The 13,682-nt window shown below is 34.3% G+C and overlaps 1 pseudogene; it reads right to left on the bottom strand.

Annotated features, from left to right (window-relative positions):
* Nucleotides 1-202: 202 nt before the first annotated feature.
* Nucleotides 203-5,564, bottom strand: LOC141673959 (uncharacterized; annotated as a pseudogene).
* Between the last annotated feature and the right edge of the window lie 8,118 nt (nucleotides 5,565-13,682).

Genomic DNA, 13,682 nt, shown 5'->3' with positions numbered 1-13,682 from the left:
TCTATTTTTTTGAATTTTTTGATTTTTTCAAAAAAAAAATGGATTTTTTTTTAAAAAATTACACTAAAACCCTCCCCCATTCCTAAATCATGCATTGTCCTCAATGTATGCAAAAGAGAGAAATAATCAAGGAAAATGATGAGAATATACCTGATAAGGGATGAAGAGAGTTAAAACTACCTATTGAAAGAGACTTACTTGATCATTGGTCAATGAGGTGGATGACCTCTTCCTCGGAATCGACTGGCAACTCTAAAAATGGTTTGAGATGTTGTCCATTAACTTTGAATATTTCACCATTTTTAAGATTTTTAATTTCAATAGCACCATGAGGAAAAACTACTTTAACAATGTAAAGTCCCTCCCATATAGATCTCAATTTTCCGGGAAATAAATGAAGCCGAGAATTGTACAAAAGAACCTTTTGACCGGGAGAAAAGGATTTTCTCAAAATTGATTTATCATGAAAAACTTTGGTTCTTTCTTTATAGATTCTAGCATTTTCATAAGCATCATTTCTCATTTCTTCTATCTCAGACAATTGCAACTTCCTATGACTACCAGCAGTGGGTAAATTAAAATTTAACTCCCTAATGGCCCATAAGGCTCGATGTTCAAGTTCAACCGGCAAATGACAAGCTTTACCAAACACAAGCCGATAAGGAGACATACCCAAGATAGTCTTAAACGCGGTCCTATAGGCCCATAAAGCATCTATCAACTTAGTTGACCAATCCTTCCTATTCGAGTTGACAGTCTTTTCTAAAATCTCTTTGATTTGCCTATTTGAGACTTCAACTTGACCACTAGTTTGAGGATGATAAGGGGTGGCCAATTTATGAGTGATCGAGTACTTTTTTAAAAGAGACTCAAATTGATGGTTCTTGAAATATTTCCCTTGATCACTAATGATAGCTCTAGGCGTACCAAATCGAGAAAAGATATTCTCTTTTAAGAATTTAAGAATGACCTTATTATCATTAGACTTAGTTGGAATGGCTTCGACCCACTTAGACACATAATCGACCGCTAAGAGAATGTAGAGGTTTCAAAATGAGCAAGGAAATGGGCCCATAAAACTATCCCCCAAACATCAAAAATTTTGATAATTAGGATCGGATTCATTGGCATCATATTACGTCTTGTGATCTTTCCTAAATGTTGACACCTATTACAAGTGGCACAGAATTCCGCGGAATCCTTAAACAAACTAGGCCAATAGAAACCACTTTGGAGTATCTTAGCCGCCGTCTTTTTGGCACTAAAATGACCTCCACAAGCTTGATCATGACAGAAGGAAAGGACACTTCTAAACTCGTGATTTGGGACACACCTTTTAATGATTTGATCCGGGCAATACTTGAAGAGATAAGGGTCATCCAAAAAGAAGTATTTAACTTGTGAAAAGAATTTGGATTTATCTTGCTTGGACCAATGAGTCGAAATGTTGCCGATGACAAGGTAATTAACAATGTCAGAAAACCAAGGGAGGGTAGAGATAGAAAGAAGGTGTTCATCCGGAAAAGATTCATTCAAAGGCAAGTCAACGGTTGACTCTACTACCAATCGAGAAAGATGATCGGTAACGACATTTTCAGACCCCTTCTTATCCTTAATTTCTAGGTCAAATTCTTGGAGCAACAAGATCCACCTAATCAAACGAGCTTTTGAGTCCTTTTCCGAGAAAGGATATCGAAGGGCGGCATGATCGGTGTAAACAATGATTTTCGAACCAATAAGATAAGACCTAAACTTCTCAAGGGCAAATACTACGGCTAGAAGCTCTTTTTCGGTGGTTGAGTAATTAAGCTGGGCATCATTTAAGGTCTTGCTAGCGTAGTATATGACATGAGGTATCTTATTGATTCATAGTCCTAAAACTACCCCAACTGCATAGTCGGAGGCATCACACATCAACTCAAAAGGCTCATTCCAATCGGGAGATTTAATTATCGGGGATGAAGTCAATTCTTTCTTAAGGTGTTCAAAAGATTGTAAACAATCACTGTTGAACTCGAATGTGACATCTTTGGAAAGAAGATTGGTCAAGGGTCTTGCCTTTTTACTAAAATCCTTAATGAAACGCTTATAAAAACCAGCATGTCCTAAAAATGAGCGAATTGCTTTGACCGATTTTGGTGGAGGGAGACTAACAATGAGATCAATTTTAGCTTTATCAACTTCAATTACCTTTTCCGAGATATTATGACCAAGGATGATTCCTTCTTTAACCATGAAATGACATTTTTCCCAATTAAGAACGAGGTTCGTTTTTTACACCTTTTCAAAACTAGGTCAAGGTGGTTTAGACACTGATGAAAAGAAGAACCAAAGATGGAAAAGTCATCTATGAAAATTTCTAGGAATTCACCTACCATATCGGAAAAAATGCTCATCATGCATCGTTGAAATGTAGCAGGGGCCATGGTCAAACCAAAAGCTAGACGATGATAAGCGAATGTTTCGAAAGGACATGTGAACGTGGTCTTTTCTTGATCTTCGGGAGCAATGGGGATTTGAAAATAGCCGGAAAAACCATCTAGGAAGCAATAGTAGGAATGACCTGCTAACCTTTCTAGCATTTGATCGATAAATGGTAAAGGAAAGTGATCTTTCTAGTGGCAGAATTGAGTTTCCTATAATCTATACACACTCTCCAACCAGATTGAACATGAGTGGGAACTTGCTCGTCATTCTCATTGGTCACTACAGTAATACCCGATTTCTTAGGTACTACTTGAATCGGACTCACCCATGAGCTATCAGAAATGGGAAAGATGATCCCATTATCTAGGCACTTAAGAATTTCCTTCCTAACAACTTCCATCAAAGCTGGGTTCAACCTCCTTTGTGGCTCTCTAACTGGTTTAACATCATCAACTAAATGAATTCTATGTTGGACAATTGCCGGACTAATTCCTTTAATATCAGAAATACTCCAACCTATGGCTTCTTTGTTCTCTCTAAGCACACTTAAAAGTTCCTATTCTTGAGATGGGGTCAAATTAGAAGCAATTATGACGGGAAAAGACTCATTAGAACCAAGAAACATGTACTTAAGAGGGTTAGGAAGAGGTTTGAGTTCTAATTCTGGTGGACTTGGCTCAACTGGTTCACTAGCTTGATAAAGGGACAAAGAAAGTGGTTCAAGCTCTTGGTTAGTTATAGGAATGGTGGACTCTAACATCTCATCGACCTCATTAGTGTAATCGGAATCAACCCAATTTTGACCAAAATGATTTAAGCAAAAGTCAAGAGCATCATCGACAGTCATGATTTCATGGTCAAGCATTTTATCAATTAAATTAATTTCCATGTGTTGGTCAAAATAGTCATTGGGTTGGTTCCCGACATGAAAAATATTGAGATCAATGGTCATATTTCCAAATGTTAGTTTCATTAAACCGTTCCTACAATTAATCAAGGCATTGGATGTGGTAGAAAAGGTCTTCCTAGAACGATAGGTATTTGATTTTTAGGATTTTTGACCGGTTCAGTTTCTAGGACCACAAAATCAACGGGAAAAATAAAATCACCAACCTTAATCAACACGTCTTCAATTATTCCCTTAGGAATTTTGATAGAACGGTCGGCTAATTGAAGTGTGACATTGGTCTTTTGAAGTTCACCTAGACCGAGTTCTTGGTATACAGAATATGGAAGAAGATTCACACTAGCACCTAAGTCAAGTAAAGCTTTGTCAACAAAAGTGTTGCCTATGACACAAGAAATAGTAGGACAACCGGGGTCCTTATATTTCACGGGAATTTCATTCGAGAGAATCGAACTAACTTGAGATGTCAAAAAGGCTTTCTTAGGAACATGAGTGGTTCGTTTATGAGTACACAACTCTTTTAGAAACTTAGCATACGATGGAATTTGTTGAATGGCATCTAAAAGAGGAATGTTGACCTTAATTGCTTGAAAACTTCTAAGATCTTGTCTACTTGAGCCGATTGTTTGTTCGAAATAAGTCGTTGAGGATACGGAGCTTTCGGCGTAAAGACTCTTTTGTTAGACAAATCAGGGCTAGGTTTCAAAGGTGGTGCAATCGAGTGAGGTGTTTCGCTAGACTCAAAATTCTCTAGTTGCTTCGAGTGATCTAGACTCGGACTCAAAGGTGAGGGATTAGGTTTCGAACTCGAATTCTCTTCTTCATTAGCATTAACACCAACTCAATTTCTCACTTGATTTCCCGAGCGTAGAGAGATGACGGCGTACACATCATGAGGTCTTTGATTAAGCGGAAATTTAGGATTCACCTCGGGTTGACTTGGAAACTTATTTTTCTCGCGCTCACAAATCGTGTTAGCTAATTGACCCATTTGAACCTCTAACTTAGATATGGCTTGGGCATTGGAATTCAATAATTGCCTATCTTGGGTCATGATTTGCATGAAGGCTTGTTGAGATTGAGTCAAATTAGTTTGAGATTTGAGCAAAGCCTCAATACTCTTTTCTAAGGAATTAAGTCTTTTATCCGAATCATTAAACCCGGGAGGATTCAAGGGTGCTTGAATTGGGTTTGGATAAGGATTTTGACTAGAAGTGGGGTAAGAGTTTGGATTAGGCTTTTGAAAAGTGGGTTGAGGAGATTGGTAGTTTTGGCCTTGGGTCCATGAGAAATTCGGGTGGTTCTTCCACCCGGGATTGTATGTGGGTGCAAAAGGGTCATTCCTAGGTCTAGGTTGAAACATAGCATTCACTTGCTCAAACTCTTGAAAGTTTTGAGGCCCATGACTATGAGAGTTATAGTTCGCACACATAGACACTTGGGAAGGGGTATTAGTGGTTTCTAAAGCTTCTAATCTTCTAGTGAGAGTAGCTAACTTCGCTTCGGTTGCTATAGAATTACCAACTAAATGCAAGCCTTTGTTAGCTAATGAACCGAGTGTTTCATTGTGCTTACTAGGCTCCCTATTCGGCTCCCTAGTAGACTCCCACAACATGGTCTTTTCTGTTAGTTCCTCGAAAAATTCCCAACCCTGATCCTCGTCTCTTTCCATGAATTTGCCTTGACACATAAACTCTAACAACGCGGTTGTAGAACTATCTAAGGCCTCGTAAACAATCTTACAAAGTCTCCACTTTTCTATTCCGTGGTGGGGACATTGGGACAAAAGATTTTTAAATCTATCAAAATATTTCCAAAAAGACTCATTTTCCCTTTGATGAAATTGATTAATCTCATTTGTAAGTCTCGTAGTCTTATGGTTTGGAAAATATATTTTTAGAAAAATGACTACGAATCCCTCCCAAGTTGAAATAGAATTAACCGGTAGGCTATATAACCATTTTTTAGCATTTTCTCTAAGAGCGAAATTGATTAGTCTAAGCCTAATGGAATCCTCGGTCAATTGCTGGAGTTTTTGTAAGGCACAAACCTCCTCGAATTCATGAATAAAAAGATACGGATCCTCACCTTCACTCCCGGTAAATTTAGGTAACATGCTAATATGATGACCTTTAATTTCAAAATTATTACCATTAACCGGTGGAAGAGTAATACAAGAAGGTTGGGCTGAACGGGCGGGGTAACAACGATCCTTAAGAGATACTGCCATGTTTACTACGGGTTCGGATTCCGATGAGGAAGTACGCTCAATTGGTCTCACTAACCTAGATGAATTATCTTTAATCCACGTAGTACGCATAAACAGGATAGGAATCAAGTAGCAAATAAGTGCAAGAATTTAAAATATGCAAAAGAAAGGGTGAAAAATCGAAAGAAAAATTCTAAATCTGGGGTTCCCTAAAAATTCTAGACTTGCTCCTAACAAAAAGATATTACTAAAATTCACAAAACTAAAAGCATTCTATCTGATTGGCCAGGTAGGTGCAAGCATTGCCAAGAGGCTAAACACCAGCCTAGTCACCAATCTAAATGGCCAGGTAAGCTTTCGCTAGCCTAGACACCAAAGAATGAATACTTAGAGAATTGTTCGTTTCAGGTTTTCTTCCTAGTTGAGCGCGAAGTCCTAGGGGCTAATGTCTACTTAATTTTATTAAAAAGGCTATGGTATGCAAATGATGAATTTAATGGTTGTGGGCCAAGGAAAGAGTGATGAAATCCCTCCCCTTATCTTGTGATGTGGTTTTGCCCTTAAAGTTTATTTAAATGATTCAACACACAATGAGATATAAAAGCGATAAACAATTATAGATGCTCTAAACTATGTGTCTTAACTAAAAAAAAGAAGAAATTTAACGTACCTTGGGTCCTCTAGCAATCACCACAATTTATAAGGTACGAAAAATTAAAAAAAGAGAAAATTAAATCTAAGATTATGTGCTCCTAGGTGAACAAATGCATGATGCAACAATTATGTTTAACTAACTAATTTTTTAATTTTTTTTGAATTTTCATTTTTTTTTGTGATTTTTTTTAACTAGTGAAAAATGTGAAAAGAGAGAGATACGGGTTACCCAAGCAAGCTTCCAAAAATTCCTTCGAGCCTCGACAATTTTCGGAGTTCCAACGAGCTTTCAAAATCTTCAATTTTCTAAAAAAAAAATTAAACAAAGAGAACAAGTATAAGTACTTCGAAAAATTAAAAATTAAGGCGCAAAAAATAATTATAGTCCCCGGTACCGGCGCCAAAAACTTGATGTGGCAAAAATAAGAATTTTAAATTGTAAGCGCACAATTCATCGTTTTAATATTTTAGATTCGAACCACAAAGACTATAAATTTTTCGCATTACTTAAATTTTAACTTAGGCGAATTAGAACAAAAAGTTTAACATAAATTTTTGATTTACATAAATAACAAAGATATTAATTACAAGGAGAAAAAAAATAAGAAGAGACAAAGTCTAAATTTGGAAAGCAAATAAAACAAATAATTAAAATGAGTGAAACAATAATTGAAGTATTTAATACCTAACCATGAAGATAATGATTAATTAATGGTTGGACTATTTACTTATGTATATTAACTAAAACAAGAATGTGTCAGGGAAAATTAAGGGAACAAAATAGACATATAAAAGGTGGTCAATAATAATAAAATGGAGACATTGATTATACTAATTAAAGTTACTTACATAGGAATTAAATTGCACTTAACATGGCAACACAAATTAATTGTCAAAACTTAATGACTACTATTATTAACTAGGTACTATTAGTACTACTACAACTACGGCTTTAACAAAAAAAATAAGAGGTATGTTGGAACATGGGCTTGGGCTAGCAATGGTCAAAAATTAAATGGGCTAAGTGCTAACCAAAGTAAAGCAAAGAAAAAGAAATTGGGCCAAGAATATCTACATAAAATATTTTAGTTTGGACCAGGAAGAGATCAGACCCAACATACTAATTAATATGAAAATGGGTTTGAGAAAAGTGACAATTACATATTACATAATTAAATATAAAACAAAATAACACTACTTGACTAATACATTCTAGCAACAGCAATGGACTAACAGTAAATATATGTAGAAAATCAAGATACGTCGAGAAGAAGCGGGAAAAAGAAAAGAAATAAAACAAAAATAAATAAATTAAAATAAACTAACGAAATAAAAAGAACTCATGAATAAGACGATGCTACCACTAAACACAAGTAAACATAAAAAAAAGGTAAAGAAAGCGAAATAACAGAAAAAAAATTGAACTCCGCTGAGAATGTAAAGCATAGTTAAACACACATATATAAATGAATTCTATGAGTTCGAAGGCTTTAAAATAAGCATCCAAAGCGGAAAACAGGTTTGTGCTAGAGCAATTTATAATCGGGAGAATTAACCTCTAACACCAAGTAAGCTGGTGAAGAAGTAGAATAGACTGAATAAGTTGAGTTACCGGAATACTAGATTACACCAACATTAAAACTAAGTCTAAAGTTTAAATCGCTAATTTTAACACAACACTTTTAGAAAATTAACTCATTAGTAAAGCTAAATTTAAAAAGGGCTCCTTTCATATCTCCAAGTATGTAACTTGTGTGACATTAAAAGATATCATAACCCAATATAAAAATTATAAGACATAAAAGTAGAGGAGAAGATGTAATAAAAAGACTTGAATGATATTAATTAAAGAGAGTGTGTTTACAAGAAATTGAAAACTACTACAATGAAAATGAAAACTAGTTCTAGAAATTGAAAAGAGAGGCTACTACTAAATTTAGGGTAAACTAAGATAAAGCTAGATGATGAATACAAGGGGGAAGGAGGGGTATTTATAGCTAAAAAGTAGGGTTTAGGGTAGAGTTGGGTGAATCTTGGTCATTCAAGTGAGAGGTGTGCTTTGTTGATCTTGACCCTTGATTTCCATCAAATATTTCTTTTGGCTTTTTTTTAAGTTGTTTGGTGACATTATATTTCTTCCATTTTTGCCCTTTTCTCTTTTTTTTCTTCACATTTCTCATTTTTCCAAATATCTACAAAATGATGAGAATGCAATAAATTAATTTATTCAAATATGAAAGCAAGCAATAAATAGGTATGAAATTATGTAAAAATATGAGATTATCAAATGTGACTCGATAAGTTGAATAACTAATGAAAATTATTCACGTGTCAATAATTGTTCACTGAGTGATAGTTGTACAAGTGTCCTTAGACTTGAGATCGTTAAAGTTATCTTGTATATAATGAACTGTGCTTTGGTTTAGTCCTTTGTCTCAAGGACATCCATTAGGTCTATTCTGGGCATAGGGATTTGTGTACAGAGATAATTAACGTCAATAGAGGATCTATCTCTTCCGGTATAGGAAGAGAATATCCTATGTTATTCTTAGTATGGGAGTTCTGGAATCTCTGGCCAGAGTGTATGAAATTAGAAAGGAGTTTCTAATTTCATTAATATGAACTTTGCATTATGAATAAGAAATCATATGATTAAATTTGATAGGCCTGACACAAGATCAATGCCTTGTATTTAATCAGGATATAATAGGGTAGAAGGAATTCATTGTACGGTAACTAGTCACAGACAGGTTCTTGGTATTGTAAGCAGTGAATTCATATTATCTGGATAATCGCGATATGTTGAGAAGCATCACTCACGATGTAGAATAAATATAATTAATCAGTTAATTATATTTAGTGAATTTTAGTATTCATATAAATAATTAATAAAAGTTTATTATTATTTATTTCTACTACCGGAATAATATTGAACTTACAGGGTCACACCATAAAAGAATATTTTATTTGATGAAATAATGAGAGAGAGAATTATTTTCTAAATAGTTTAGAAAAGGAAATAATGATTAAAATAGTTTTAATTATTATTAAAGCATTTTATAAAGATAAAATGTGGGGGTTAATATATATATAAAGATATATTTTATAACCCTAGGAGAGCCCTATAAATAGAATGAGATGGCTCATTCTATTAAGACAATTTTGGTTTTGTGAAAACCCTAGCCTCCATCTTCTTTCTTTCTCTCTCTCTCTCTCTCCCAAAAACTCCATTTTTATAAAAGCTCGGTTTTATTAAAAGGTTCATCGAAGAGGATCGTTCTTGGTGGATACCGGTAGAGTGCTTCACACACTGAAGAGCAACTGCTAGCACTCCATTTTTATAAAGCTTCGATTCACAAGGTATGGTTACGATTCCTCAATTTTTCTTTTTTATACATTTTTCTATATGTGCGTTATATGGTTTTTTACGGAATAAATGTTATATCTCGCTTCCGCTCATCCGTAAATTCCTTCATTCGCGACATAATTCCTTTCGTATTTATTCCTTATGTTTTGAATTATCATTGGGTATAATTCCGTAGGGTTTTATATTTGTTGGTGAGACTACGTAGCTGTATGAACAGTTACGTGATAACTCAACACAATAACAACACTAGAACATGACAGGTTAATAATACTACGTCTACACAAGAAATCAGGTTAATGAAGTCAAGGCAAATACAAAGAATCAGAAGATTAGAAGAAAGCCTGAAGTCTGTCTACAGGTCATTGAAAGAAGTTCATTAATATGATCATGCCTCAGGGAAGAACAGAGGTTAAAGACTTCAGGGTTTCAGAAATGTTGAAGATTCAGTATACAAGTGCAACCGGAAGATTTCAGTGTATTGGCATTGATTGTTGATAGACAGTGTTCGAAGCATATGAATCTGAAGAATTGAAGATATGGTATAGACAGAGGTTAATGAAGACGTTGTCTAGAGTACCAGAAAGGATTCCAGTGAAAGTACAATTATTTATTAACAGTCAGTGTTCGAAGCAATAAAGTTGAGGCAAGCTTAACAATGTAATCAAGGTTATAATACGAAGACCTGAATCGGGGTTAGTCGTCTGTGAACCAGACCAGTTGCACTAGGCGTCAACAGCTCGTGAAAGGAATCTGAGTATTATTTATAGAAGGATTGTTAAGTTGAGGAACGTACTTGGATTGAACGTTTATATGTTAAAGTACGAGAAGAGGTGCGCAGGGTATACAGCTCAACAGCTCAGGGGACTGGCGAAGCTTAAAGTTTAATTGGTAAATTAAATAAATTTATTTAAAGGACTTTAATTTAATTTATTTAATAAACTTAAATTGATTTATCTTATAAACTTTAAATAAGTTTATTTTATAAATCTAAATTAGTTTATTAATATAAGTTATATTTAAGTTTATTTTATAAATTAATTTAATTACAATTTAAACTTAAAAAAAAACAAAAAGAGAGAAAAACAAAAACAAAAAAAAGAGAAAAAGAAAACAAAAAAAGAAAACAGAAAAACAAAAGAAAAAGGAAACAAAAAAAAGAAAAAAAAACAAATCAAAAAGAAAAAAAGAAAAAAAGCAAAAAGAAAAAAAAAAGAAGAAAAACAAAAATAAATTATCAAACAAACGTACATGATACTTTGTTTGTTGTGGTGTGTACTTGTCGCCAAACAAATGCAGAGTTGTTTTTTTTGTTGTTTGTTGTTTGTTTAAGTAGTAGTATTAGCTCCCCCCTCTCCTGTCGCCACAGAGACACATGAATATAGGCAAGAAGCTCCTCACCCCGTCGCCACAGAACAAAGAGTGAACCTATCGCCACAGAAGTACTCAACCTCAGCCACACAATTTTATTGTATATAAAGACTACATTTTGCAGCAGATCTGAAAAGAACTGTTTATCTTCTTCTCCAACAAAAAGAGAGCTGATAAAACAAGAAGCGGAGATTTACAGAGGAGTTCAAGCTACTTGAATATCCGTTTAACTTCTCACCAGAGTAATATAATGCCCGATTTAATTCTTGTATATTCATAGGGGCATTATAATCGTTACCCGGTAATTAAATCCTTAGACAAACAAAAGCTAGATTATTGTAGAGGATTTAATTTGTAAATCTTTGTAATAGCTAGGAACTTTATTGTTCTTAAATTGTAGTCGGTTAATTTATTTACCGGAGTGTAGCAACACCCTCGAGGATTTATATACGAATATATATTTTCCCGAATATCTTATATTCCTCGTTTTTATCGTTCCAAATACTATTTCTCTCAAGAACACGAAACCACTAACTGAGCACTAAATATTTTATCCGCTAAAGATTCGAAAGAATTTTTAATTTAGTGATTATCGTATTCAACCCCCCTTCTACGATAATTCGGGACCTAACAATTGATATCAGAGCCGACTGATTGATACACAAATCAGGATCCTTGAAAATAATTTATTTTATTAATTTTTCATTTACATAAATTTATTTGGTAAATCCGATTTAGAAAATTTATTTTATAAATTTAATTTTAATAAGTTTACTATAAACTTAATTTAAATAAATTTATTTTATTAATTTAACTAAATTAATTTACTACTTAAATTTTAGTAAATAAAGGTTTTTAATTTAAATTTATTTTTATTATTCGGTTTAAAGGCTGCCATTTGCTTCCAGCTTGTGTCTGCCAATTCATGTTCGAATTAGTACCTGCCAATTAACTCTTGCGCAAATAAACAAAACAGAGAAGATTACTTTTGTTTGCAAATAGAATGAAATTGGCTTGGTTTTTTAAAAGTGGCAGCGTATTTTAAACAACACCATCCTGGGAAACTTGTACTAGAAGCTGCACCGCACGCGCTAAAATTAGTGAACAGAGAAGTGTCAGTGTTGTGCACGCGCGTAAGACACCTACAGCGCACACGCGGGGCACTAGCCTCCTGGTTGTTGTGTTGTCGCCACAGGAGGTATTCACGGACTTTTAACACGCCTAACAAGAGGTCGCAATACAGAATCATCGCCACAGGAGAATTAACTCTATTGCGACATATGGTATTGTTTATCGCCACAAAGAAGTCTAGCAGTCACCATTGAGCAGCTATTTTTGTTACCCCGAATTAATTATTTTTGGTTAATTTATTTTTCCATAAATATTTAAAATTCTTAAATTTAAATTTTTCATAAATAATAATTTACGTTTGATTTAATTTTTAAGAAAATTCTAAATTCTTGAAAATTAATTTTCTCGTAATTATTTATTTTTGATTAATTTATTTTCTAATAAAATTAAAAATATTGAAAATTTAAATTTCTCTTAAATATTAAATTAAGGGTACTCAAGGATTGGTAGACTCAGGATTTCTCCGGACTTTTAAAGTGGATTTTAATCTTTCGAAGAAAACGAAGACCAAGTGCTATTCAGACGGAAAATTCCCGAACACGGAAATTATAGATAATGGTTTTCTTACTCCAATGGAACTGATTTCAAGACCCACAGACAAAAATTGTGGAACTTCCTCAAAGGCTTACTCCATAGGATACCACTGGGTTTTCAGACGCAAGAAGTGAATGAAATTTCTACGGGTACAGTTTTTCTCGGAGATTTTAAGACAACTCTATGATTCCAGATTATACAGTCACGCAGTGGTTTGTACCAATGCTATATTTATCCGGGAATCAATGAGATCATACAGGCAGGAATTGTGGAGGTCAGAGAGAACAGGATTGTGGAGGTCAGAGAGAATAGTGGGGACAAATAAACATCTCAGTTACATGCAATATCGTTGGACCTCGGGATAGAATGTAGGAGTCACTGATACTTGAATCAGAAGAAACTCGGGTAGAAGTACTTGAGGGACTGGACGTCAGGGCAGTATTTCACATGTCAGGAAAGTTTGGTCGTATCAGATTCACAAGGAATACATAAGCTATATCCAAGGATCAAGCTTATCTATTCAAAAGCAAAGATTCTTACAGATTCAGTTGAAGAGGTGATTACAAGACTGAGAATGGGACAGATACAAGATTTGATAGCTACATTTATGACAAGACATATGTGTCAAGTAACTATCAGGGGTTTTGCTATGACAGAACAAGAAGCTTGACAAACAAGGATGAGTAGGGATTCAGTTGAAGAGCTGAGACAAAGGTGGAATGTTTTTTTAGGCAAGCAGCCAGTCAAAACTTATAGTGCACGGGAAAGAGTTGGGAGGGATCAGATGACGAGAATAATGAATATCTTGCTTACATAGCAATCTCTGAAGATGGTCCAACTCACATATCTCAGGTTTCAAATTCTTTAACCACTGCAATACTTTGCTCTCAATATTTAATGCATGATAAGATCATAGTGTTTAAATATTTATCACTCGCACAAGCATGATAGCATCACACATAGATAATGCTGAACTAGTTCACTAGATTATTTTATGGTAACTAGGATTGATGTTTAACTTGTGCATGTTACTTTAGATGATCTTAAATATGTGTTTGAATATTTGTTGAACATGATTAATTGCT

The sequence above is a fragment of the Apium graveolens genome, chromosome 7 (assembly GCF_009905375.1).
Source record: "Apium graveolens cultivar Ventura chromosome 7, ASM990537v1, whole genome shotgun sequence".
NCBI lineage: Eukaryota > Viridiplantae > Streptophyta > Magnoliopsida > Apiales > Apiaceae > Apium > Apium graveolens.
This window is presented reverse-complemented; position numbering and strand designations above follow the sequence as displayed.